This window comes from Capricornis sumatraensis, chromosome 3 (assembly GCF_032405125.1).
Source record: "Capricornis sumatraensis isolate serow.1 chromosome 3, serow.2, whole genome shotgun sequence".
In the NCBI taxonomy this organism is placed as follows: Eukaryota; Metazoa; Chordata; class Mammalia; order Artiodactyla; family Bovidae; genus Capricornis; species Capricornis sumatraensis.
The window spans coordinates 126,953,304-126,977,939 of NC_091071.1; positions in this window are offsets into that span (position 1 = coordinate 126,953,304).

A 24,636-nucleotide genomic window follows, 5' to 3' on the forward strand; every position below is an offset into this window, starting at 1 on the left:
TAAGAAAAACATTAATGAATATTTTTCAGAAAAGTCTAGTGGTGAATACCACTAGATTAGGTACTTCCAGCTTGAATTGAGAAATAAATTATAAAATATGTAAACACAAAATCTTCAAGTTCATATCCTTGTGGGAGTGTTTTTCTTTTCTTTTCTTTTTTTAACCAAGTTTTGCTAATTCTTAAGGAAACTGAATTCTGTTATGTAAAAAACAGGCTCCCTTGGTAGCTCAGATGGTAAAGAATTCATCTGCAATGCAGGAGACATGGGTTCAGTCCCTGGGTTTGGAAGATTCCCTGGAAAATGGAATGGCAGCCCGCTTCAGTCTTTCCTGGAGCTTTCCATGGTAATAGGTGCCTAGAAGGCTAAAGCCCATGGTGTTGCAAACAGTTGGACACAAATGAACAACTAACACTTTCTAGGTAAAGAGCAGAAAACTTGAATTTCAGAATTTTTTTCTGGATGAGTCAATAGAATGTACACATTCCACTGTATTCTAATCCTTACATTCAGGCAGAGTCTTTAGCGTTTGAGTTACAGGGAAGATCTCAATATTATATAGGGTTTACTTAAATCATAAAGGAGCAAAATATAAAACAAAATTCTTTTACATGTATTACTTCATCTTCACAGCCATGGAAGAAGTGCAGAAAAATATTTATTACAGTAATACATTATACAAATCTATTCAAAATTATATCATTTATGGTTTTTAATGATTAAAGAAATCATAAAGCAAGAATTTTAACACATTCATGAGAAATATACACAATATTTATCTTGCCAAAAAACAATATTTTGTATATTGATTTTATCTCACTGATTTTGAATATGAGAATTGAAGTGCATTTTTTCTAAATAACTTCTTTTTAAAAAAATATTTCTTTATTTATTTGACTGAGCTATATTTTAGTTGTAGCATGCAGAATCTTTAGTTGTAACACATGGGGTCGAATTCCCTGACCAGAGAGCGAACCCAGGCCCCCCTCCATTGGGAGTATGGAGTCATAGCCATTGTAATGTGAAGGAAGTCTCTCTAAAGAACTCCTTGATTACATAAGCCTTATTTGTCTTTTCTGTTGTTGTAAATATATTTTCTTTATTAACAACAATGAATATGAATCTAAACTGCCCATGCTCTTACATGTTTTTCTTTTCACTCTTTTTTTAAAAACTTTTTATTTTATATTGGAGTATAGCCAGTTAACAAAGTTGTGATAGTTTCAGATGGACAGCAAAGAGACTCAGCCATATATATACACATATCCATTCTCCCCACATATCCTCCTCCCCTCAGGCTGCCATATTACATTGATCAAAGTTCCCTGTTCTATACACCAGGACCTTGTTGGTTATCCACTCTAAATATAGCAGTGTGTACACCTACATGTCAATAGAAATGTGTACATATATATATAAAGAAGGCTGAATACCAAAGAATTGATGCTTTCAAATTGTTGTGCTAGAGAAGACTCTTCTGAGTCCCTTGGACTCCAAGGAGACCAAACCAGTCAATCCTAGAAGAAATCAACCCTCAATATTCAATGGAAGGTTTATTGCTGAAATTGAAATTCAAATACTTTGGCCACCTGATGCAAAAAGCTGATGTACTGAAAAAGACCCTAATGCTCAGAAAGATTGAATTCAAAAGGAGAAGGGGTGACTGAGGATGAGATGGTCAGATAGCATGACCAACTCAATGAACATGAGTTAAGCAAGCTCCAGGAGATAGTGAAGGGCAGGGAAGCCTAGATTGCTGCAATCCATGGGGTCGCAGTGTCAGACACTACTTGGAGACTCAACAACAACATGTTGATCTCAAACTCCCTATCTCTTTCCTCCATTTCCTGCCCCCTGGCAACCATAAGTTCTTTCTCTAAGTCTTGCGAGTTCATTTTTTCTTTTACCAATGAAAATAAGACTAAAGAAAAACATTTGTTATTACTTGCATTCACATATATTTAACTGTACTTGAATTTAGGAACTACAGGAGGTGACTGACACATGGATAAGATAGTCAACTATACACATAAAAACAAAGAAAAATAAAGATACTTTATAACCCTTCCTGTTTTAATATTTCTTAAAACATTGTTTCTGAACATATCTCATAAATAAAATACAATGTTCAAACAAATATATAAGATTTAGTGTATTAAACATTTGAAATATAGTTTCTTTTTATCTGTTAGGTACAGGCTTGATAAATGATGAACAGTGCTCAGTTCAGCTCAGTTCAGTCGCTCAATCATGTCGGACTGTTTGCGACCCCATGAATTGTAGCACGCCAGGCCTTCCTGTCTATCACCAACTCCCGGAGTTCACTTAAACTCATGAACATCGAGTAGGTGATGGCCATCCAGCCATCTCATCATCTGTAGTCACCTTCTCTTCCTGCCCCCAATCCCTCCCAGCATCAGGGATTTTTCCAATGAGTCAACTCTTTGCATGAGGTGTCAAAGTATTGGAGTTTAGCATCAGTTCTTCCAAAGAACACCGAGGACTGATCTCCTTTAGAATGGACTAGTTGGATCTCCTTGTAGTTCAAGGGACCCTCAAGAGTCTTCTCCAACACCACACTTCAAAAGCATCAATTCTTCAGCACTCAGCTTTCTGCACAGCTCAACTCTCACATGCATACATGACTACTGAAAAAACCACAGCCTGGACTAGACAGACCTTTGTTGACAAAATAATGTCTCTGCTTTTGAATATGCTATCTAGGTTGGTCAAAACTTTCCTTCCAGGGAGTAAGCATCTTTTAATTTCATGGCTGCAATCACCATCAGCAGTGATTTTGGAGCCCCCCAAAATAAAACCTGACACTGTTTCCACTGTTTCCCCATCTATTTCCCATGAACTGATAGAACCAGTTGCCATGATCTTAATTTTCTGAATGTTGAGCTTTCAGCCAACTTTTTCACTCTCCTCTTTCACTTTCATCAAGAGGCTCTTTAGTTCCTCTTCACTTTCTGCCATAAGGATGGTGTCATCTGCATATCTGAGGTCATTGATATTTCTTCTGGCAATCTGGATTCCAGCTTGTGCTTCTTCCAGCCCAGCGTTTCTCATGATGTACTCTGCATATAAGTTAAATAAGCAGGGTGACAATATACAGCCTTGACATACTCCTTTTCCTATTTGGAACCAGTCTGTTGTTCCATGTAGAGTTCTAACTGTTGCTTCCTGACATGCATATAGGTTTCTCAAGAGACAGGTCAGGTGATCTGGTATTCCCATCTCTTTCAGAATTGTCCACAGTTTATTGTGATCCACACAGTCAAAGGCCTTGGCATAGTCAATAAAGCAGAAAGAGATGTTTTTCTGGAACTCTCTTGCTTTTTCCATGATCCAGTGGATGTTTTGCAATTTGACCTCTGGTTCCTCTGCCTTTTCTAAAACCAGCTTGAACATCTGGAAGTTCACGGTTCACATATTGCTGAAGTCTAGCTTGGAGAATTTTGAGCATTACTTTACTAGCATGTGAGATGAGTGCAATTGTGCAGTAGTGTGAGCATTCTTTGGCACTGCCTTTGTTTGGGATTGGAATGAAAACTGACTTTTTCCAGCCCTGTGGCCACTGCTGAGTTTTTCGAATTTCCTGACATATTGAGTGCAGCACTTTCACAGCATCATCTTTTAAGATTTGAAACAGCTCAACTGGAATTCTATCACCTCCACTAGCTTTGTTCATAGTGATGTTTTCTAAGGCCCACTTGACTTCACATTCCAGGTTGTCTGCCTCTAGTTGAGTGATCACACCATCGTCATTATCTTGGTGATTAAGACATTTTTTGTACAGTTCTTCTGTGTATTCTTGCCACCTCTTCTTAATATCTTCTGCTTCTGTTAGGTTCATACCATTTCTATCCTTTATCAAGCCCATCTTTGTATTAAATGTTCCCTTGGTACTCTAATTTTTTTGAAGAGATCTCTAGTCTTTCCCGTTCTGTTGTTTTCCTGTATTTCTTTGCATTGATCGCTGAGGAAGTCTTTCTTATCTCTTCTTGCTATTCTCTGGGACTCTGCATTCAGATGCTTATATCTTTCCTTATATCCTTTGCTTTTGACTTCTGTTCCTTTCACAGCTATTTGTAAGGCCTCCCCAGACAGCCATTTTGCTTTTTTGCATTTCTTTTCCATGGGGGAATGGTCTTGATCCCTGTCTCCTGTACATTGTCATGAACCTCCGTCCATAGTTCATCAGGCAATCTGTCTATCAGATCTAGTCCCTTCAATCTATTTCTTACTTCCACTGTATAATCATAAGGGATTTGATTTAGGTTATAGCTGAATGGTCTAGTGGTTTTCCACACTTTCTTCAATTTAGGTCTGAATTTGGCAATAAAGAGTTCATGATCTGAGCCACAGTCAGCTCTCGGTCTTGTTTTTGCTGACTGTATAGAGCTTCTCCATCTCTGGGTGCAAAGAATATAATCAACCTGATTTTGGTATTGACCATCTGGTGATGTCCATGTTAGAGTCTTCTCTTGTGCTGTTGGAAGAAGGTGTTTTCTATGACCAGTGTGTTCTCTTGGCAAAACTCTATTAGCCTTTGCCCTTCTTCCTTCCATATTCCAAGGCCAAATTTGCTGTTACTCCAGGTGTTTCTTGAATTCCTACTTCTGCATTCCAGTCCCCTATGATGAAAGGGACATCTTTTCTGGGTGTTAGTTCTAAAAGATCTTGTAGGTCTTCACAGAACTGTTCAACTTCAGCTTCTTCAGTGTTACTGGTTGGGGCATAGACTTGGATTACTGTGATATTGAATGGTCTTCCTAATTAACTATCTTTATTGCAATCCATATAGAAAAGAATTTCTCAAGTTTTTTTTTTTTTTTTTTTGGTTAAGTGAAGAAAATCTTGGGGATATAAGAACATTATATTAATTTATCAATACTTATTCTAGATTACAGAAAATTTCCCTTTTGAGTTTCTTTTCATGGTAGAGCATGAATTACAATAATATTGAGTTTCAAGAAAAGTAAAAATTTGAGTTTTATACTGTCCTTTTCAATTGGGAAAATTTTATTGACTAGCCTATTATTTGTCCCTACATTTCCCTTTCTCTCTCACGAAGGTAAATTAAAAAATAATTTTTATTTTCACCTAATACCTTTATTTTGAATCTAAGAACTTGCCCATGAAATTGTTGTGGAGTTTTAAAGTGTATCATTTTTCTATTCAGCATTTAGTTGATCATGACTTTCATTTCTCCTATCAGAAACAAATGCATTTTTATTTTCATGATTGGGAGTCCTCAAAGAGGTCTGTATCTTTTGAAGTGTGAATTTTACACCTCAGATTTCTTCTTGTTGATTTCCCAGCAGGCTGACAAATGTGCCATTTTGTCTTTTCTTTTCTCTTTTCGTTTCTCAGCTTTTTAAGTTCCCATCTTACTGGCCATTAAAGGCATGCTATGAAAGGCATACTATGCAACTGAATGGGAAAGCAGAAGACAAATCTATTTTGAAATTTATTCAAGATCATAAAACATTCTTGCTTCAGTTAAGCATATATAAATTAATCTTGGAATAAATATTTATAAAAATTCTGTTATACATTTTTGTTTTTACATATATCTTAAACCGCAGAATGTCCATTTTGTTAAATGAAGTAAAAACCACTCCTGTGAACTCTTCATTAACTGTAATATGACCTCCCTTTTTGTGATATATTTAGGGTTTTATGCTATTTTCAATAATTATTTAATGAGTTTGTACTATGTTCTCTAAAACAAACAAGATCCATGTCCCATATAACTTTTATTAATTGAATAATTAAAAAATAAAAAATGTATAATATATTACTGATTATTATAATAATTATAATGATAACATGGCATATATCTAAGCATGGAAGAACACACATAATTTAAAAGCACAACAATATAAGATTAATTTGTATATAAACAAGTATGGAATGTATCTGTGAGTGTGAGAGGGAGAGAAAAGGAGTGGAGGTGAGGAGGTCTATTGAGGAAAAGGTCAGAGGCAGCCATCATTTATTTAGTTCCTATACTGACACATGAAAGATTTCCTGGCATACAAAGCAGCCCAACTGGAAACAACTGCTTTTAAAGAAAATGAGTGCTATTCATTCTTTTATAAAATATATATCAAGATTTCTGGGAGAAATATCAATAACCTCAGATATGTAGATGACACCATCCTTATAGGAGAAAGCAAAGAGGAACTGAAAAGCCTCTTGATGAAACTGAAAGAGGAGAGTGAAAAAGCTGGGTTGAAACTCAACATTCAAAAAATAAAGATCATGGCATCCAGTCTCATCACTTCATGTTAAATAGATGGGAAAACAATGGAAACAGTGGGCTCTTGGGTTCTTGGGCTCCAAATCACTGCAGATGGTAACTGCATATGGTAACATATAGCCATGAAATTAAAAGACTCTTGTTCCTTGGAAGAAAAGCTATGAAAAATCTAGGCAGCATATTAAAAAGCAAAGACATTATTTTGCCAACAAAGGTCCATCTAGTCAAAGCTATGGTTTTTTCCTTATCATGTATGGATGTGAGAGTTGGACCATAAAGAAACCTGAGCACTGAAGAATTGATGCTTTTTAACTGTGGTGTTGAGAAAAGACTCTTGAGAGCACTTTGGACTGCAAGGAGATCCAACCAGTCCATCCTAAAGGAAATCAGTGCTGAATATTCATTGGAAGGACTGATGCTGAAGCTGAAGCTCCTATACTTTGGCCACCTTATGCAAAGAACTAACTCATTGGAAAAATACACTGATGCTGGAAAAGATTGAAGGAAGGAGGAGACAGAGGATGAAATGGCTGGATGGTATCACTGACTCGATGGACATGAGTTTGAGCAAGCTCTGGGAGTTGTTGAAATACAAGGAAGCCTGGCATGCTGCAGTCCAGGGGGGTGCAAAGAGTCAGACACAACTGAGGAACTGACATATGGTGGGGTGGTGTTTCATAGTACTGAAAAAAACATTGAATATAGTTTCTAACTCTGTAAGATATCCTCCTTTTTTTACTTATGTTATAGTGTCTAAACTTATGCCATAGTTGTACTATTCTCATAATTTTCATAACTTTAGTTTACACATGTCAATCACCTCCTGCAATTTTCCCCTTTTAAAATGTTATCTAGCCATAGTGCCTTGTTGACTGTGTCACTGTTGTCAATTTCACTGTCACAAGAAAATCTGATTTACCCTCTGAGTAAAAAGCATGTTTCTTTCTAAGTTCTTTCAAACGTGTTCTCTTCTAGGCCTTCTGAGAGGATAAAATTATTTGTTTCTAGCTTATAAATTAATAGTGAACTTATTTCCTATCCTTTGAAACTTTTCTTGAGAACTGACCCCTTAAAATATTTAGAATATTTTATACCTTAAAGAGGGCTTCCCTTGTGGCTCAGATGGTAAAGAATCTGCCTGCAATGAGGGAAACCTAGGTTCAATTCTTGGATTGTGAAGATTCCCCTGGAGGAGGGAATGGCAACCCATTCGAGTGTTCTTGCCTGGAGAATCCCCATGGTCAATGGGGTCTCAGAATTGGACTCCACTGAGCAACTAAGCACAACGCATACCTCAAGGAAATCAGAATAAATCTAGCTAAGTACAAAATATTTGTTAAGCAGACTAAAAATAATGATTTGGAGACATTTAAATGCACTTAAACTAAAAGCAAAGGAATATTTCTTAATTAAGTCCTTGTTAATTTTGAGTTCAACTTGGAAATATTAATCCAAGAGCAATAATAGACTGAGATAATGATAGTTCAAGCTGTAGGCAATATAGAAAGTAGGTGACATTTATTCTCCTCTTGGTACTCTGCTTCTACATGAGCCATTTCTCCCATTAAAACTTACTAAATTTGTTCTGTATCATCTAACTCTGTAAGACATCAAATAGCTACCTTAAACATGAACGATGAAAATCTATTAATGAAATAAGGCTAGAGATCTGCTTCTCAGGCTACAGTTCATTGTTTATTTTAAAATACCATATTTTCCTTATTGTGAAAGTGATACATGTTTATTATAAAATATTTAGAAAATAAAGAAAAACTATAAGAAAAATATAAATGATTTATAATTCAACCAGCTGTCATAACCTCAGTTCAAGTTACCAAATGAATAATGTTCACATGCCTATATAAGAATATTTTATTCAGAACATCTGCAAAGCACTGAATATAATCCTATATTACATTTTGTTGGCATGTCTCCATTTAATATTATCTAATATTATTTGTGGTACTTGTTAGCATTAAATTATATGGATCTTAAAAGCTTCATATAATTAGTAGCATTAGATTATTTTATTCTAATGTGGCTATAAAGTATGCCATATAATTAATAACACTGATGTTGGTTCTAACTATTTCTCCTTATACATTGCTTAGAGGTGAGTTCATTATATGTTGACAGTATATATTGATTTCATCCAAGAAATAGAATTGCACAACTGAAAAATCTATGGTTTTTATTTTTTATATAAAATTCTAGTGTGTTCAGATACTTCCATGAGACAAGGTAATATAAATAACACTAAATAATATACTTCATTCTAATCTTTGACAATCTGGAGTAAAAATATACCCCTTTACTTTACTAGTATTAAAATCAAACATTTTTATTGCTTTAGTTTTAGTTTTATTGCTTTTCTTTTGTGAATTGCCTGTGCATCTAGTTTGCTCATATTTTACTGGTGTCATCTATTGATTGATCTTAAAATAGTATTTTATTTCATATATTAATATCATGCATATTTTAAATTTATTTCCAATTTAATGTCTTGGTTTTATATATGAATCAAGCATAGCATAATTGCTTTTGAAAAATGATGTATCAAAAATAGTTATGAGCATGACTACAAAACAATTAAGCTTTCCGCCTGCCTTTGAAAAGAAACTGTTACAATCTCTTAACTAATGACATGAATATAGCTATGAGTATACCTAAAAATGACTATGTTTATCTATCTAGCTATAATACATTTTTCTATTTTTCATGATTCAATTATCTAAGATATCTATCTTGAAAAGGATATTTGGAAGACAAGACCAGCTAAAGCCACATAGATTAGAAGACAAAAATGCTCTGTAAGTGTTCACAACAATAATAATACTTATTCACCATACCTCCCCAGAATGTCTATAAAAATATTGAATTAATAAAAATCAATATATATTTAGAAATAAGCCATTATCACTTTTGCTGTTTGTTTTAACGAAGTGATTTTCAGTTATTGGGAGAATGGATTCATATGGTATATCTCATTGTTCCATGTGGCATAGTGATAAAGAATCTGCCTCCCATTGCAGGAGATGCAGGAGAGGTGAGTCTGATCCCTGGGCAGGGAAGATCCCCTGGGGTAGAAAAGGCAACCCACTCCAGTTTGGAAACTTTCATGCACAGAGAAGCCTGGAGGGCTACAGTCCATGGGGTTCTAAAAACTCAGACATGACTGAACTACTGAACACATACACAGAAACAAACACATCTCATTGTCTGTTAACCATAGCTAGAGTAATCAATATTATGAAAGTCAAGAAAATGGATTTCTTTTATGTCACTTCTGAAAAAATGGAATAAGCTTCTTCTAAAGAAAACATGAGATTAAATTATAGTTTCTAATGTTTTTAATGCTAATCATAATAATACATTGGATAAGTGAATGAGTGAGTGAAGTCGCTCAGTCTTGTCCGACTCTTTGAGACCCCGTGGACTGTAGCCCACCAGGTTCCTCCTTCCATGGGATTCTCCAGGCAAGAGTACTGGAGTGGGTTGCCATTTCCTTCTCCAGGGGATCTTCCCAACCCAGGGATAAAACCCAAGTCTCCTGCATTGCAGGAGCCAGATATTTAAGTTAATTGCAAACTTCATTTTATTTTAATTTTGCTTTCCAGATTTTAACAATAATAACAAAAAAGAAATAATCTACACTGAATTTTTGTAGCTCTCTTGCTCATTATAACACTTATGACACCTACTAACTAGAGGTGAAGTTGATTGGACACTTGTGCCCTCATATATATTATTCTGTATCATCAATTCATTTAATAAATATTTCATGAGTATTTTAAAATAGCCATTATTCTGTGAACTTCTGGGAACAATAGGTAACAAAAGTGAAGTCTTGTACTCATGTAATGTATGGGTCAAAACTGATAGTAATTAGATAATCATGTTAACAAATTTATAATTGTTGGCTGAGATAAGTGCTCTCATGAAAAGACACAGGATCTATATGAGCTCATAAAAAAGCAACATTACTTAGACTGTGCAGTGGATTTGTGCAGGACCCAGATGATGCTGGGTGCTTCCCTGGTGGCTCAGATGGTAAAGAACCTGCCTGCAATGCAGGGGACCCAGGTTCAATCCCCGGGTCAGGAATATTCCCTGGAAAAGGGAATGGCAACCCACTCCAATATTCTTTCCTGGAGAATCCCAAGGACAGAGGAGCCTGGTGGGGTTGCAAAAAGTCAGACATGATTGAGAAACTAACACACACACACACACACACACACACACACACACACACAGATGCTGAACTATCAAATCATATGCAAGTGTTACAATATATTTATCTTTGTATCTCCAATGACAAGTATAGTAACTAGGCACATATAATCAAACCATTCAATCAGCTGGCTTTCTGTAACAATAAAATTTTAAATAATCTTATTTAGTCATAACTACAAGAAGCATTGCTAATATTAAAATTAATTAATAGTTCAAAATAAGCTATCAAAAGGAAATATTGTTTATTGTTTTTAAAAATATCATTTATAAAGAGACTATACAAAAATGAGATAACATACTTCCTCCAAAATGTTAAGAAAATATTTTTCTCACCTAAATCTATACAGCACAAAATATAATTTTTGAAGAATGATTAGAAAAAAAATTCTTATTTACCATTTCCTGCCCAAAATTAAGTAGCAAACTTCATTGTCCTCATGAGAACACCAGTCTTTACACAAGAGGATTAATTAGAATTGAAATTTCCTCTGCACTAATCACATGCTATTCCTGTAAATAGTTATGGGATAGATTTATGAATGAGGATCAGTGGTTACCCTGTGAAATATGATAAATAATAGTGCTTCACCCCACTCCATTACAGTATATAATCTTTGGTGAATGCTTACCATTGTGTAAAGGCTAACAAAATAGATGATAGAGAAAGGCAATTATATTATGGATTGATATGTTTCTTTTGTTTGAATACATAAGTGGTAGAAACTGAGTACTATAGATTAGATAACTAGGAGGTTACTGAGATAGCCTACTTTCTTCACATCATTTTGCTATTACTGTCAGTCACTAACTGAAATATAGCCACAGTCAGAGGAAGTTAGGAATCACTTAGCTTTAATGGAAAGGATACTCCCTTTGGGGAAAGGAGTTGAGAGGAGTGGGAAGGAGTAGGAAGGATATAGAGGGAAAAGATTTATTTTATGCTATCAGATTAATGAATATCATCTACAGGCCTCAAGTCTAGAATCAAAAGCTAATGGACTAAAAGTGGGAGTAATTGGTTCAAATGTTAATAAACCTAAAATATCATCGAGCCTATTCAGGGGTGCATTTTGTGGTATTGCATACTGGCCTTTTGCATCATTTAAAAAATATGTTAGTTGTTGAAAGATGTGCTATTCATACCTTTTTAAGATATTTACAATTGTTCAATATCTCATGAACATTTTTAATAACTATGCAAGTATGCTTTCTTACAGGATATATTCCAATAATAGTCACACTTTGATTTCTGTGGTTTTCTGTTTCAAGTGTTGTAGCCAATATTCACTGTTTCATCCAACTCTTTTCAGCCCCATGAACTGTAGCCCACAAGGCTCCTCTCTTCATGGGATTCTCCAGGCTAGAATACTGGAGTGGGTTGCCATCCTCTTCTCCAGGGGATATTCCTAACCCAGGGATCAAATCCAGATCTTCTGCACTACAAGCAGGTTATTTTCCGTTTGAGCCCCTAGAGTTGCTGCTAATAGGGTGTTAATCCACATTGCATAAATTGTGTCCAGTAAAATGACTACACAAGAGAGAAGACTCTACACATGGACATCACCAGATGGCCAACACCAAAATCAGATTGATTATATTATTTATAGCCAAAGATGGAGAAGCTCTATACAGTCAGCAAAAACAAGACCGAGAGCTGAATGTGGCTCAGATCATGAACTCTTTATTGCCAAATTCAGACTAAAATTGAAGAAAGTGAGGAAAACCACTAGATCATTCAGATATGACCTAGATAAAATCCCTTATACAGTGGAAGTAAGAAATAGATTTAAGGGACTAGATCTTATAGACAGACTGCCTGATGAACTATGGACAGAGGCTCATGACATTGTACAGGAGACAGATATTAAGACCATCCCCAAGAAAAAGAAATGAAAAAAAGTAAAATGGCCGTCGGAGGAGACCTTAAAAATAGCTGTGAAAAGAAGAGAAGCAAAAAGGAAAGATATACCCATTTGAATGCCCATTTGAGTTCCAAAGAATAGCAAGGAGAGATAAGAAAGCATTTCTCAGCAATCAATGCAAAGAAATAGAGGAAAACAATAGAATGGGAAGGCCTAGAGAAATCTTCAAGAAAATTAGAGATACCAAGGGAATATTTCATGCAAAGATGGGCTCAATCAAGGACAAAAATGGTATGGACCTAACGAAGCAGAAAATATTAAGAAGAGGTGGCAAGAATGCACAGAAGAACTGTACAAAAAAGGTCTTCATGACCAAGATAATCTCGATGGTGTGATCACTCAACTAGAGGCAGACAACCTGCAATGTGAAATCAAGTGGGTCTTAGGAAGCATCACTAGAAACAAAGCTAATGGAAGTGATGGAATTCCAGTTGAGCTATTTCAAATCCTAAAAGATGAATCTGTGAAAGTGCTGCACTCAATATGCCAGCAAATTTGGAAAACTCAGCTGTGGCCAGTCAGTTTTCATTCCAATCCCAAAGAAAGGCAATGTCAAAGAATGCTCAAACTACCACAATTGCTTTCACCTCACATGCTAGCAAAGTAATACTCAAAATTTTCCAAGCCAGGCTTCAGCAAAATGTGAACCGTGAACTTCCAGATGTTCAAGCTGGTTTTAGAAAAGGCAGAGGAACCAGAGATCAAATTGCCAAGATCTGCTGGATCATGGAAAAAGCAAGAGAGTTCCAGAAAAACAACTATTTCTGCTTTATTGACTATGTCAAAGCCTTTGACTGTGTGAATCACAATAAACTATGGAAAATTCTGAAAGAGATATGAACACTAGACAACCTGACCTGCCTCTTGAGAAACCTATATGCAGGTCAGGAAGCAACAGTTAGAACTGGACATGGAACAACAGACTGGTTCCAAATAGGAAAAGGAGTACGTCAAGGCTGTATATTATCACCCTGCTTATTTAACTTATTTGCAGAGTGCATCAAGAAAAACGCTGGGCTGGAGGAAGCACAAACTGGAATCAAGATTGCTGGGAGAAATATCAATAATCTCAGATATTCAGATGACACCACCCTTATGGCAGAAAGTGAAGAAGAACTAAAGAGCCTTTTGATGTAAGCGAAAGAAGAGAATGAAAAAGTTGGCTTAAAGCTTAACATTCAGAAAACGAAGATCATGGCATCTGGTCCCATCACTTCATGGCAAATAGGTAGGGAAACAGTGGAAACAGTGGTTGACTTTATTTGGGGGGCTCCAAAATCATTGCAGATGGTGACTGTATCTATAAAATTAAAAGACACTTACTCCTAGAAAGGAAAGTTTTGACCAACCGAGAAAGCATATTAAAAAGCAGAGATATTACTTTGTTAACAAAGGTCCATCTTGTCAAGGCTATGGTTTTTTCAGTAGTCATGTATGGATTTGAGAATTGGACTGTAAAGTAAGGTAAACACCCAAGATATGATGCTTTTGAGCTGTGGATGCAGAAGACTCTTGAGAGTCCCTTGAACTGCGAGTAAATCCAACCAGTCCATCCTAAAGGAGATCAATCCTAGGTGTTCATTGGAAGGACTGATATTGAAGCTGAAACTCCCATAGTTTAGCCACTTGATACGAAGTGCTAACTCATTTGAAAAGACCATGCTGGGAAATATTGAGGGCAGGAGGAGAAGGGGACTACAGAGGATGAGATGGTTGAATGGCATCACTGACTCAATGTACATGAGTTTGAATAAACTCCGGGAGTTGATGATGGACAGGGAGGCCTGTCATGCTATGGTTCATCGGGCCACAAAGAGTAGGACACAACTCAGCAAATGAACTAAACTGAACTGAAATTCACTACAATTATTTTTTTTTATAACTTAATTGAAAGGTAAGTGTTCAAATAAAACAAAAAGCAGTCATGAAATTCAAGAAAAATTACATTTTTTGGTTTATTTAGAGTTCCTTTCTTGATTTTTGGGAATATTAGTAACATGAAAGATATAATTTGTATTTATCAAAATTGTTTAAGCCTCACTCAACATTTACATGTCTGTGTTTGTAAAGATAGGTCTTGTTATGCCTTTAAATAAAAGCTTTTTTGTTTGTTTGTTTGTTTATAATTTATGTTAACTGTTAGATAAAGCTTTTATAAAATTGAAAGTGTTAGTTCCTCAGCTGTGACTAGCTGTTCGTGATCCCATGGACTGCATCCAGTCAGGCTCCTTGGTCCATGGGATTTTCCAGGCAAGAATACTGGAGTGGGTTGCCATTTCCTACTCCAGCGAATCTTCCTGACCCAGGAATCTAACCTTCATCTCTTGCATCTCCTCTGTTGGTAGGCAGATTCTTTACTGCTGTGCCACCATGAAGTTGAGAAAGCTACAGGGAAGTAGTAACAATACCTGTTTTTCTTCTTCTTCTTCTTCTTTTTTTTTTTTAGCCTCTAAATGTTCATTAACATGAATTTCCAAAAACAAGCATCCATATTAGTGTGGAGGATGAGGGTTGGAGGAGAGGGAAGAATAGATAGAAAGAATTCTGTTCTATTGGTAATAAAGCTCCAGATTCATCCCATTGTGAATTTCATTGTTCCCCAGAGACACGTGGTGCTTTAAAATCATGTACCATTTCTTCAATATTATATTGTTCCATCCAGTGCCAGTTTGGGCTATCATCAGCTTCTTAAGATTGCCAATGGTGTCATCAGTGTTGCATTTAATGCAGACGTTCTTCCCCAGAGAGCCCTTAAAAAAAGCCTCAGTCATCCTAGATGGAACTCCCATACCCCGCCTGGGGCCCCATCCCCACTTCAGGTGGCCTGAAAGCCAAGCTGGGCCTCTTACAGGCCAGGGGATCCTGGAAGGCTGGGTTCTACCACCTTTCCCTTACTGCAGACTCCCCTTCTTTACCCCCTCATCTCTTGTTTTTCTTCTTTTGATGAAGTTTTTCTTACAGAAAAAATTGAAAGTATATTTTCTTATTCCTCCCATATTTAATACAGTCACAAAGAGATAGCTTGCATGGTTTTCTTGTACCCAAAGCAAATACTAATTCTCTGGTCTTTGGATTTTTTCAAATAGGACCATTAGAGTTCCCAATTATGAACTTGTCAACTACAAATTGGTGCTTACCAAGAGCATCGTGAATGACTGAACATCAAAGGCATTTGCCATCTGCCACTATGGAGATTGAACTCCATGCTGCTATAGCTGTTGAACTTCAACAACCACTGAGGGAGTTCAGAGTGGAGTGAGACACTATGCACTGCAGGGAAACTGATGGGACAGGTCTTTAAATAGTTGGATGATTTTAGGAATAGATCTTATGATTTCAATTCTTGCATCTCCTCATACCTAGAGAAGCACTAAATCCTTTCGTGGTGACATCAGATCCTCATGAATAACAACAACAACAAAAGAAACCCTTTATAAAATGAGTGCTTCATGGTATTGAACTCCCCCTTCACCAAAACCTTATATATTGACTTTCCCCCACTCTTGCTTTGCAGCGGTCAGTCTCTCAGAGCTATCTGAGATGCTCTCTCCTAGGCTGCAGTCCTCATTTTGCCCCGAATAAAACTTATCTCACAACTCTCAAGTTGTACATCTTTTTTAGTTAACAAACTGTATTTATTGTGCTATAGCTAGAAATTTGGCAAGTGTCTTCTAATGAAATATTGTAGTACACATGATTGTGTGTGCATGCTAAGTCTCTTCAGTCATGTGCAACTATTTGTGACTCCATGGACTATAGCCCATCATGCTCCACTGTGCATGGGATTCTTCAGGCAAGATATTAGAGTGGGTTGCCATGCCCTCCTCCAGGGGATATTCTCAACCTATGAATGGAACCCAAGTCTTTTATGTCTCCTGCATTAGCTGGCAGGTTCTTTACCAGTAGAGCTACCTGGGTTTCTACCTAATTTTTTTTTTTTTTTTAATATTTAAAAAAGGAGATCTGAAAAAAATAAGTGAAAGGAATACCTTATAAATCCTTTAGTTTTGTGTTCTAATAAGGACAATGTTCTTATTAGCCATCACATTGATCACCTTTTTAAGATATATGAGGATGGGGATTGAATACTGTTTTAACAAAACTAATTTCTCTTTAACAGAAATTCCCTCTTCATATTAATTTCTTTTATTACAGTCAGTTGTGAAAAAAATTAACAATGAAGGATATACTTTTACATACTAGAAATGTTGACTTTCCATATTTTACATCAATGTGTTCTGTTAAAAGGAATACAATTTCCATTTATTTTGCCTGTGAATAGAATAGGATTCTCTGTGGGGAATCTAACCAGTCAGATTTATCTGGGATGTCCACAGGGACATCCACCATAGGAATATCTCCCAGTCTAGCAGTCTGATTTAAATGAGGAGGCCCACTTTGCAAGTATTCAACTTATTGGACCAACGTTGAAGCCACTCTTGCCTCCTCAACTCAGAAAGCTGAGTCAGTCAGACTATCTCTCCCAGGAGCTTAGAGTCGGCTCAGATACCAGAGTTTGCTCTTTATCTGTTACTGAATCTATGGCTTGTTATCTTGTTGATGATAATACTGGCTGCCTTCAGGAAAGAACAGGCTTACCCCTAAAAATAAGGGGACCTAGAACAAACCTATTAAGTTTTTGTTTGTTTTCTTTCTTGGCTCTGCATTTTATTTGGATTGTTGTAAACTTTTGACTATTTTGGTGGTCAATTTTGATTCTCACACATTTTACTTTGTTCATTGGTGGCTTCTCTGGACTGGAATGCAAAAGTAGGAAGTCAAGAAACACCTGGAGTAACAGGGAAATTTGGCCTTGGAATGTGGAATGAAGCAGGGCAAAGACTAATAGAGTTGTGCCAAGAAAATGCACTGGTCATAGCAAACACCCTCTTCCAACAACACAAGAGAAGACTCTACACATGGACATCACCAGATGGTCAACATCAAAATCAGATTGATTATATTCTTTGCAGCCAAAGATGAGAAGCTCTATACAGTCAACAAAAATGACCAGGAGCTGACTGTGGCTCAGATCATGAAATCCTTATTACCAAATTCAGACTCAAATTGAAGACAGTAGGGAAAATCGCTAGACCATTCAGTTATGACCTAAATCAAATCCCTTATGATTATACAGTGGAAATGAGAAATATATTTAAGGGCCTAGATCTGGTGGATAGAGTGCCTGATGAACTATGGACAGAGATTTGTGACAGTGTACAGGAGACAGGGATCAATAACTTCCCCATGTAAAATAAATGCAAAAAAGAAAAATGGCTATCTGGGGAGAACTTACAAATAGCTGTGAAAAGAAGAGAGGCGAAAAGCAAAGGAGAAAAGGAAAGATATAAGCATCTGAATGAAGAGTTCGAGAGAATAGCAAGAAGAGATAAGAAAGCATTCTTCAGCGATCAATGCAAAGAAATAAAGGAAAAGTACAGAATGGGAAAGACTAGAGATCTCTTCAAGAAAATTAGAGACACCAAGAGAATATTTCATGCAAAAATGGGCTCAATAAAGGACAGAAATGGAATGGACATGACAGAAGCAGAAGATATTAAGAAGAGGTGGCAAGAATACAGAGAAGAACTGTATGAAAAAGACCTTCACAACCCAGATTATCACGATGGTGTGATCACTCACCTAGAGCCAGATATTCTGGAATGTGAAGTCAAGTGGGCCTTAGAAAACATCACTAAGAACAAAGCTAGTGGAGGTGATGGAATTCCAGTGGAGCTATTTCAAATCCTGAAAGATGATGCTGTGAAAGTGCTGCACTCAATATGCCAACAAATTTGGAAAACTCAGCAGTGGCCACAGGACTGGAAAATGTCAGTTTTCATTCCAATCCCAAAGACAGGCAATGCAGAAGAATGCTCAAACTACCACACAATTGCACTCATCTCACATGCTAGTAAAGTAATGCTAAAAATTCTCCAAGGCAGGCTTCAGCAATACGTGAACTGTGAACTTCCAGATGTTCAAGCTGGTTATAGAAAAGGCAGAGGAACCAGAGATCAAATTGCCAACATCTGCTGGATCATGGAAAAAGCAAGAGAGTTCCAGAAAAACAACTATTTCTTCTTTATTGACTATGCCAAAGCCTTTGATTGTGTGGCTCACAATAAAGTGTGGAGAATTCTGAAAGAGATGGGAATACCAGACCACCTGACCTGCCTCTTGAGAAATCTGTATGCAGGTGAGAAAGCAACAGTTAGAACTGGACATGGAACAACACACTCCTTCCAAATAGGAAAAGCAGTGCATCAAGGCTGTATATTGTCACCCTGCTTATTTAACTTATATGCAGAGTACATCATGAGAAATGCTCGACTGGAAGAACACAAGCTGGAATCAAGTTTGCCGGGAGAAATATCAATAACCTCAGATATGCAGAGGACACCACCCTTATGGCAGAAAGGGAAGAGGAGCTAAAAAGCCTCTTGATGAAAGTGAAAGAGGAGAGCGAAAAAGTTGGCTTAAAGCTCAACATTCAGAAAACGAAGATCATGGCATCTGGTCCCATCACTTCATGGGAAATAGATGTGGAAACAGTGGAAAGCGTGTCAGACTTTATTTTTCTGGGCTCCAAAATCACTGCAGATGGTGACTGCAGCCGTAAAATTAAAAGATGCTTACTCCTTTGAAGAAAACTTATGACCAACCTAGATAGCATATTCAAAAGCAGAGACATTACTTTGCCAATAAAGTCCGTGTAGTCAGTTCAGTTCAGTTCAGTTCAGTTCAGTCACGCAGTCGTGTCCGACTCTTTGCGACCCCATGAATCGCAGCACACCAGGCCTCCCTGTTCATCACCACCTCCCCGAGTTCACTCAGACTCATATCCATCGAGTCCGTGATGCCATCCAGCCATCTCATCCTCGGTCGTCCCTTTCTCCTACTGCCCCCAATCCCTCCCAGCATAAGTCTTTTCCAATGAGTCAACTCTTCGCATCAGGTGGCCAAAGTACTGGAGTTTCAGCTTCAGCATCATTCCTTCCAAAGAAATCCCAGGGTTGATCTCCTTCAGAATGGACTGGTTGGATCTCCTTGCAGTCCAAGAAACTCTCAAGAGTCTTCTCCAACACCACAGTTCAAAACCATCAGTTCTTCAGTGCTCAGCCTTCTTCACAGTTCAACTCTCACATCCATACATGACTACTGATAAAGCCATATCCTGACTAGACGGACCTTAGTGAGCAGAGTAATGTCTTTGCTTGAATATGCTATCTACGTTGGTCATAACTTTCCTTCCAAGGAGTAAGCGTCTTTTAATTTCATGGCTGCAGTCACCATCAGCAGTGATTTTGCAGCCCAGAAAAATAAAGTCAGCCACTGTTTCCCATCTATTTGCCATGAAGTGATGGGACCAGATGTCATGATTTTAGTTTTCTGAGTGTTGATTTTTAAGCCAATTTTTTCACTCTCCTCTTTCACTTTCATCAAGAGGGTCTTTAGTTCTTCTTCACTTTATGCCATAAGGGTGGTGTCATCTGCATATCTCAGGTTATTGATATTTTTCCCTGCAATCTTGATTCCAGCTTGTGTTTCTTCCAGTCCAGCATTTCTCTAGATGTACTCTGCATATAAGTTAAATAAGCAGGGTGACAATTAACAGCCTTGATGTACTCCTTTTCCTATTTGAAACCAGTCTGTTATTCCATGTCCAGTTCTAACTGTTGCTTTCTGACCTGCATACAGATTTCTCAAGAGGCAGGTCAGGTGGTCTGATATTCCCATCTCTCTCAGAATCTTCCACTGCTTAATGTGATCCACACAGTCAAAGACTTTGGCGTAGTCAATAAAGCAGAAAGAAATGTTTTTCTGGAAATCTCTTGCTTTTTTCCATGATCCAGCGGATGTTGGCAATTTGATTTCTGGTTCCTCTGCCTTTTCTAAAACCAGCTTGAACATCAGGGAGTTCATAGTTCATGTATTGCTGAAGCCTGGCTTGGAGAATTTTGAGCATAAGTTCAGTTCAGTCACTCAGTTATGTCCAACTCTTTGTGACCCCATGAATCACAGCATGCCAGGCCTCCATGTCCATCACTATCTCCTGGAGTTCACTCAGACTCACGTTCATCGAGTCCGTGATGGCATCCAGCCATCTCATCCTCGGTCGTCCCCTCTCCTCCTGCCCCCAATCCCTCCCACCATAAGAGTCTTTTCCAGTGAGTCAACTCTTCACATGAGGTGGCCAAAGTACTGGATCTTCAGCTTTAGCATCATTCCTTCCAAAGAAATCCCAGGGTTGATCTCCTTCAGAATGGGCTGTTTGGATCTCCTTGCAGTCCAAGGGACTCTCAAGAGTCTTCTCCAACACCACACTTCAAAAGCATCAATTCTTTGGCGCTCAGCCTTCTTCACAGTCCAACTCTCACATCCATGCATGACCACAGGAAAAACCATAGCCTTGACTAGATGGACCTTAGTCGGCAAAGTAATGTCTCTGCTTTTGAATATACTATCTAGGTTGTTCATAACTTTTCTTCCAAAGAGTAAGCATCTTTTAATTTTATGGCTGCAGTCACCATCTGCAGTGATTTTGGAGCCCAGAAAAATAAAGTCTGACACTCTTTCCACTGTTTCCACATCTATTTCCCATGACGTGATGGGACCAGATGCCATGATCTTCGTTTTCTGAATGTTGAGCTTTAAGCCAACTTTTTCATTCTCCTCTTTCACTTTCATCAAGAGGCTTTTTAGCTCCTCTTCCCTTTCTGCCATAAGGGTGGTGTCCTCTGCATATCTGAGGTTATTGATATTTCTCCCAGCAATCTTGATTCCAGCTTGTGTTCTTCCAGTAGAGCGTTTCTCATGATGTACTCTGCATATAAGTTAAATAAGCAGGGTGACAATATACAGCCTTGATGCACTGCTTTTCCTATTTGGAAGGAGTGTGTTGTTCCATGTCCAGTTCTAACTGTTGCTTTCTCACCTGCATACAGATTTCTCAAGAGGCAGGTCAGGTGGTCTGGTATTCCCATCTCTTTCAGAATTCTCCACACTTTATTGTGATCCACACAGTCAAAGGCTTTGGCATAGTCAATAAAGAAGAAATAGTTGTTTTTCTGGAACTCTCTTGCTTTTTCCATGATCCAGCGGATGTTGGCAATTTGATCTCTGTTTCCTCTGCCTTTTCTATAACCAGCTTGAACATCTGGAAGTTCACAGTTCACGTATTGCTGAAGCCTGCCTTGAAGAATTTTGAGCATTACTTTACTAGCATGTGAGATGAGTGCAATTGTGTGGTAGTTTGAGCATTCTTCTGCATTGCCTTTCTTTGGAATTGCAATGAAAACTGACATTTTCCTGTCCTGTGGCCACTGCTGAGTTTTCCAAATTTGTTGGCATATTGAGTGCATCACTTTCACAGAATCATCTTTCAGGATTTGAAACAGCTCAACTGGAATTCCATCACCTCCACTAGCTTTGTTCTTAGTGATGTTTTCTAAGGCCCACTTGACTTCACATTCCAGGATGTCTGGCTCTAGGTGAGTGATCACACCATCGTTATTATCCGGGTCATGAAGACCTTTTTTGTACAGTTTTTCTATGTATTCTTGCCACCTCTTCTTAATATCTTCTGCTTCTGTTAGATCCATACCATTTCTGTCCTTTATTGAGCCCATCTTTGCATGAAATGTTCCCTTGGTATCTCTAATTTTCTTCAAGAGATCTCTAGTCTTTCCCATTCTGTTCTTTTCCTCTATTTCTTTGCATTGATCACTGAAGAAGGCTTTCTTATCCCTTCTTGCTATTCTTTGGAACTCTGCATTCAGATGCTCATATCTTTCCTTTTCTCCTTTGCTTTTCTCTTCTGTTCTTTTCACAGCTATTTGTAAGGCCTCCCCAGACAGCCATTTTGCCTTTTTTCATTTCTTTTCCATGTGTATGGTCTTGATCCCTGTCTCCTGTGCAATGTTACGATGCTCATTCCATACTTCATCAAGCACTCTATCAGAATTAGGCCCTTAAATCTATTTCTCACTTCCACTGTATAATCATAGGTACATTAGGCTCAGGTGGCTGTGACCGGCACACTAAGCGCAGCTGAGAGGAGCTACCCCACGTCCGATGTCAGGGGCAGAAGCCAGGAGGACCCCATCCCCAAAGGGCGATGGCCAAGAGGAGTTACCCCACATCTGAGGTCAAGGGCAGCGGCCGAGAGTGCCAGGCTGCGAAGGCACAGGAATGGCCGAGAGGAGCTACCCCGAGTCTGAGGATAGGGGCGGCGCCCGGAGGAGCCATCCCGCGCCCGAGGTCTGGGGCGTCGGCCGGGAGAAACTGTTATTATGTCTTTCCAAATAAATTTTCTGTTCAGTGCTATTTCATTAAAAATCTGAGCATGAGAAACAGAAGTTTAACAAATTCATTTTTCAAATTTAGGGGGTTTTTTTGTTTTGTTTTTTGGTTCTTAGGAATTTTGCTATTCCAAAGAAATATTCGTGTTTATCTGTTTTTATCCTTCTTGGGGGGTTTCCCAGGTAGTTCAGTGGTTAAAGAAAAAAAAAAAAATCCACCTGCCAATACAGAAGACACAGGAGACATGGGTTTCACCCCTGGGTTGGAAAGATGCCCTGGAGGAGGAAACGGCAATCCACTCTAGTATTCTTGCCTGAAAAATCCCATGGACAGAGGAGCTTGGCGGGCTACAGTCTATAAAGTCACAAAGAGTGGTATGCGACTTAGTGATTAAGCATGCACTCATGCATCCTTCTTGGGGTTCACAGAATTTGTTGCCTCTCTGGATTTATGCCCTTCATTATCTTTGTTCTTTTTCTTTTTTTATTTATTTGGCCATGCTGCACAGCTTGTGGTATCTTAATTCTGTGATGATAAATCAAACTCAGCCCTAGGCAGTGAAAACAGGGAATCCTAACCACTGGACAGCCAAGGAATCCTCTATGCCCTTCAATGTCTTTAGAAAATTTTGTCCTGAATAACTTCAAGTGTTTTGCTATATTTATTAATACATGTATTTTTCACTATGATTCAGAACAAATAATTTTCATTGACCTTTTTTCAAGCTCACAATTTTTTTTTTTCTTCTCCTATTAGTGTATTATTAAAACTCAATACTAGTGATACTTTTCATTTCTGGCATTTTCATTTCATTTTCTATTTTGTATTAAATGTTCAGTGTTTCTAATTGAGAATTTTATATGATTTCATTTTTCTCTCCTTTTTTAGTATATGAGTTATCTTAATCTTTCCACTTTTAAAAAAAATTTATTATTGGTATTATTTTTTTTTTTTTACTTTACAATATGCTATTGGTTTTGTCATACAGCAACATGAATCCGCCATGGGTGTACATGTGTTCCCAATCCTGAATCCCCATCATAGAACTTGCAATATTCTTTACAACTAAGTCAGGTTGGCTTTCCAGTAATACAAGGCTGACTTTACAGTAATTTTATGTCATTCCACAAGCTAGTGCAAATACCATAGAATAATAAATTATTACTTTTATACCCTCTCATCCTTTGTATCATTGCTATCATTAATTATTTATTCATAAACTGTAAAGTTATAATCATCAAATCATTATTATTTTAAACAAACTTTTCAGAATAATTAAGAATAGGAAAAATAAAAGTTATTTTATTTATTACTCTACCTATACTTTGCTTTTCTTGTGTGTATCCTCACACAAATCTCTCTCCCTCACTCTTTGTCTCAGCAATGATCCTATAGGTAAATTTATAGAAGTTAAAATGCAAAATGATACATGATTGTAGTGTGTATATGCATTACTTATTTTGTAATTTAATCTTTACAATATTGGAAACTGGTTCTCTTTTTCTACCACTCAGCTATCTTTAGGACAGTGGACACAATACTATAATGTAATTGTATTTTAATACAACATATGTTTGTGTCAGGAAAAGTTTAAGTGAGGTTCTGGTTGGTTTACTTTCAGTGTCTGTAATATTAGTACGGTGGATTTTATTTTTTACTCTGCTGTTAGATTCAAACAGAGTGCTACTTCCTAACAATCTATGCACCTTTAAATAATAGTCATGTATGGATGTGAGAGTTGAACTATAAAGAAAGCTGAGCACTGAAGCACTGATGCTTTTGAACTCTGGTGTTGGAGAAGATTCTTGAGAGTCCCTTGGATTGCAAGGAGATCCAACCAGTCTATACTAAAGGAAATCAGTCCTGAATCTTCATTGAAAGGACTGATGCTGAAGCTAAAACTCC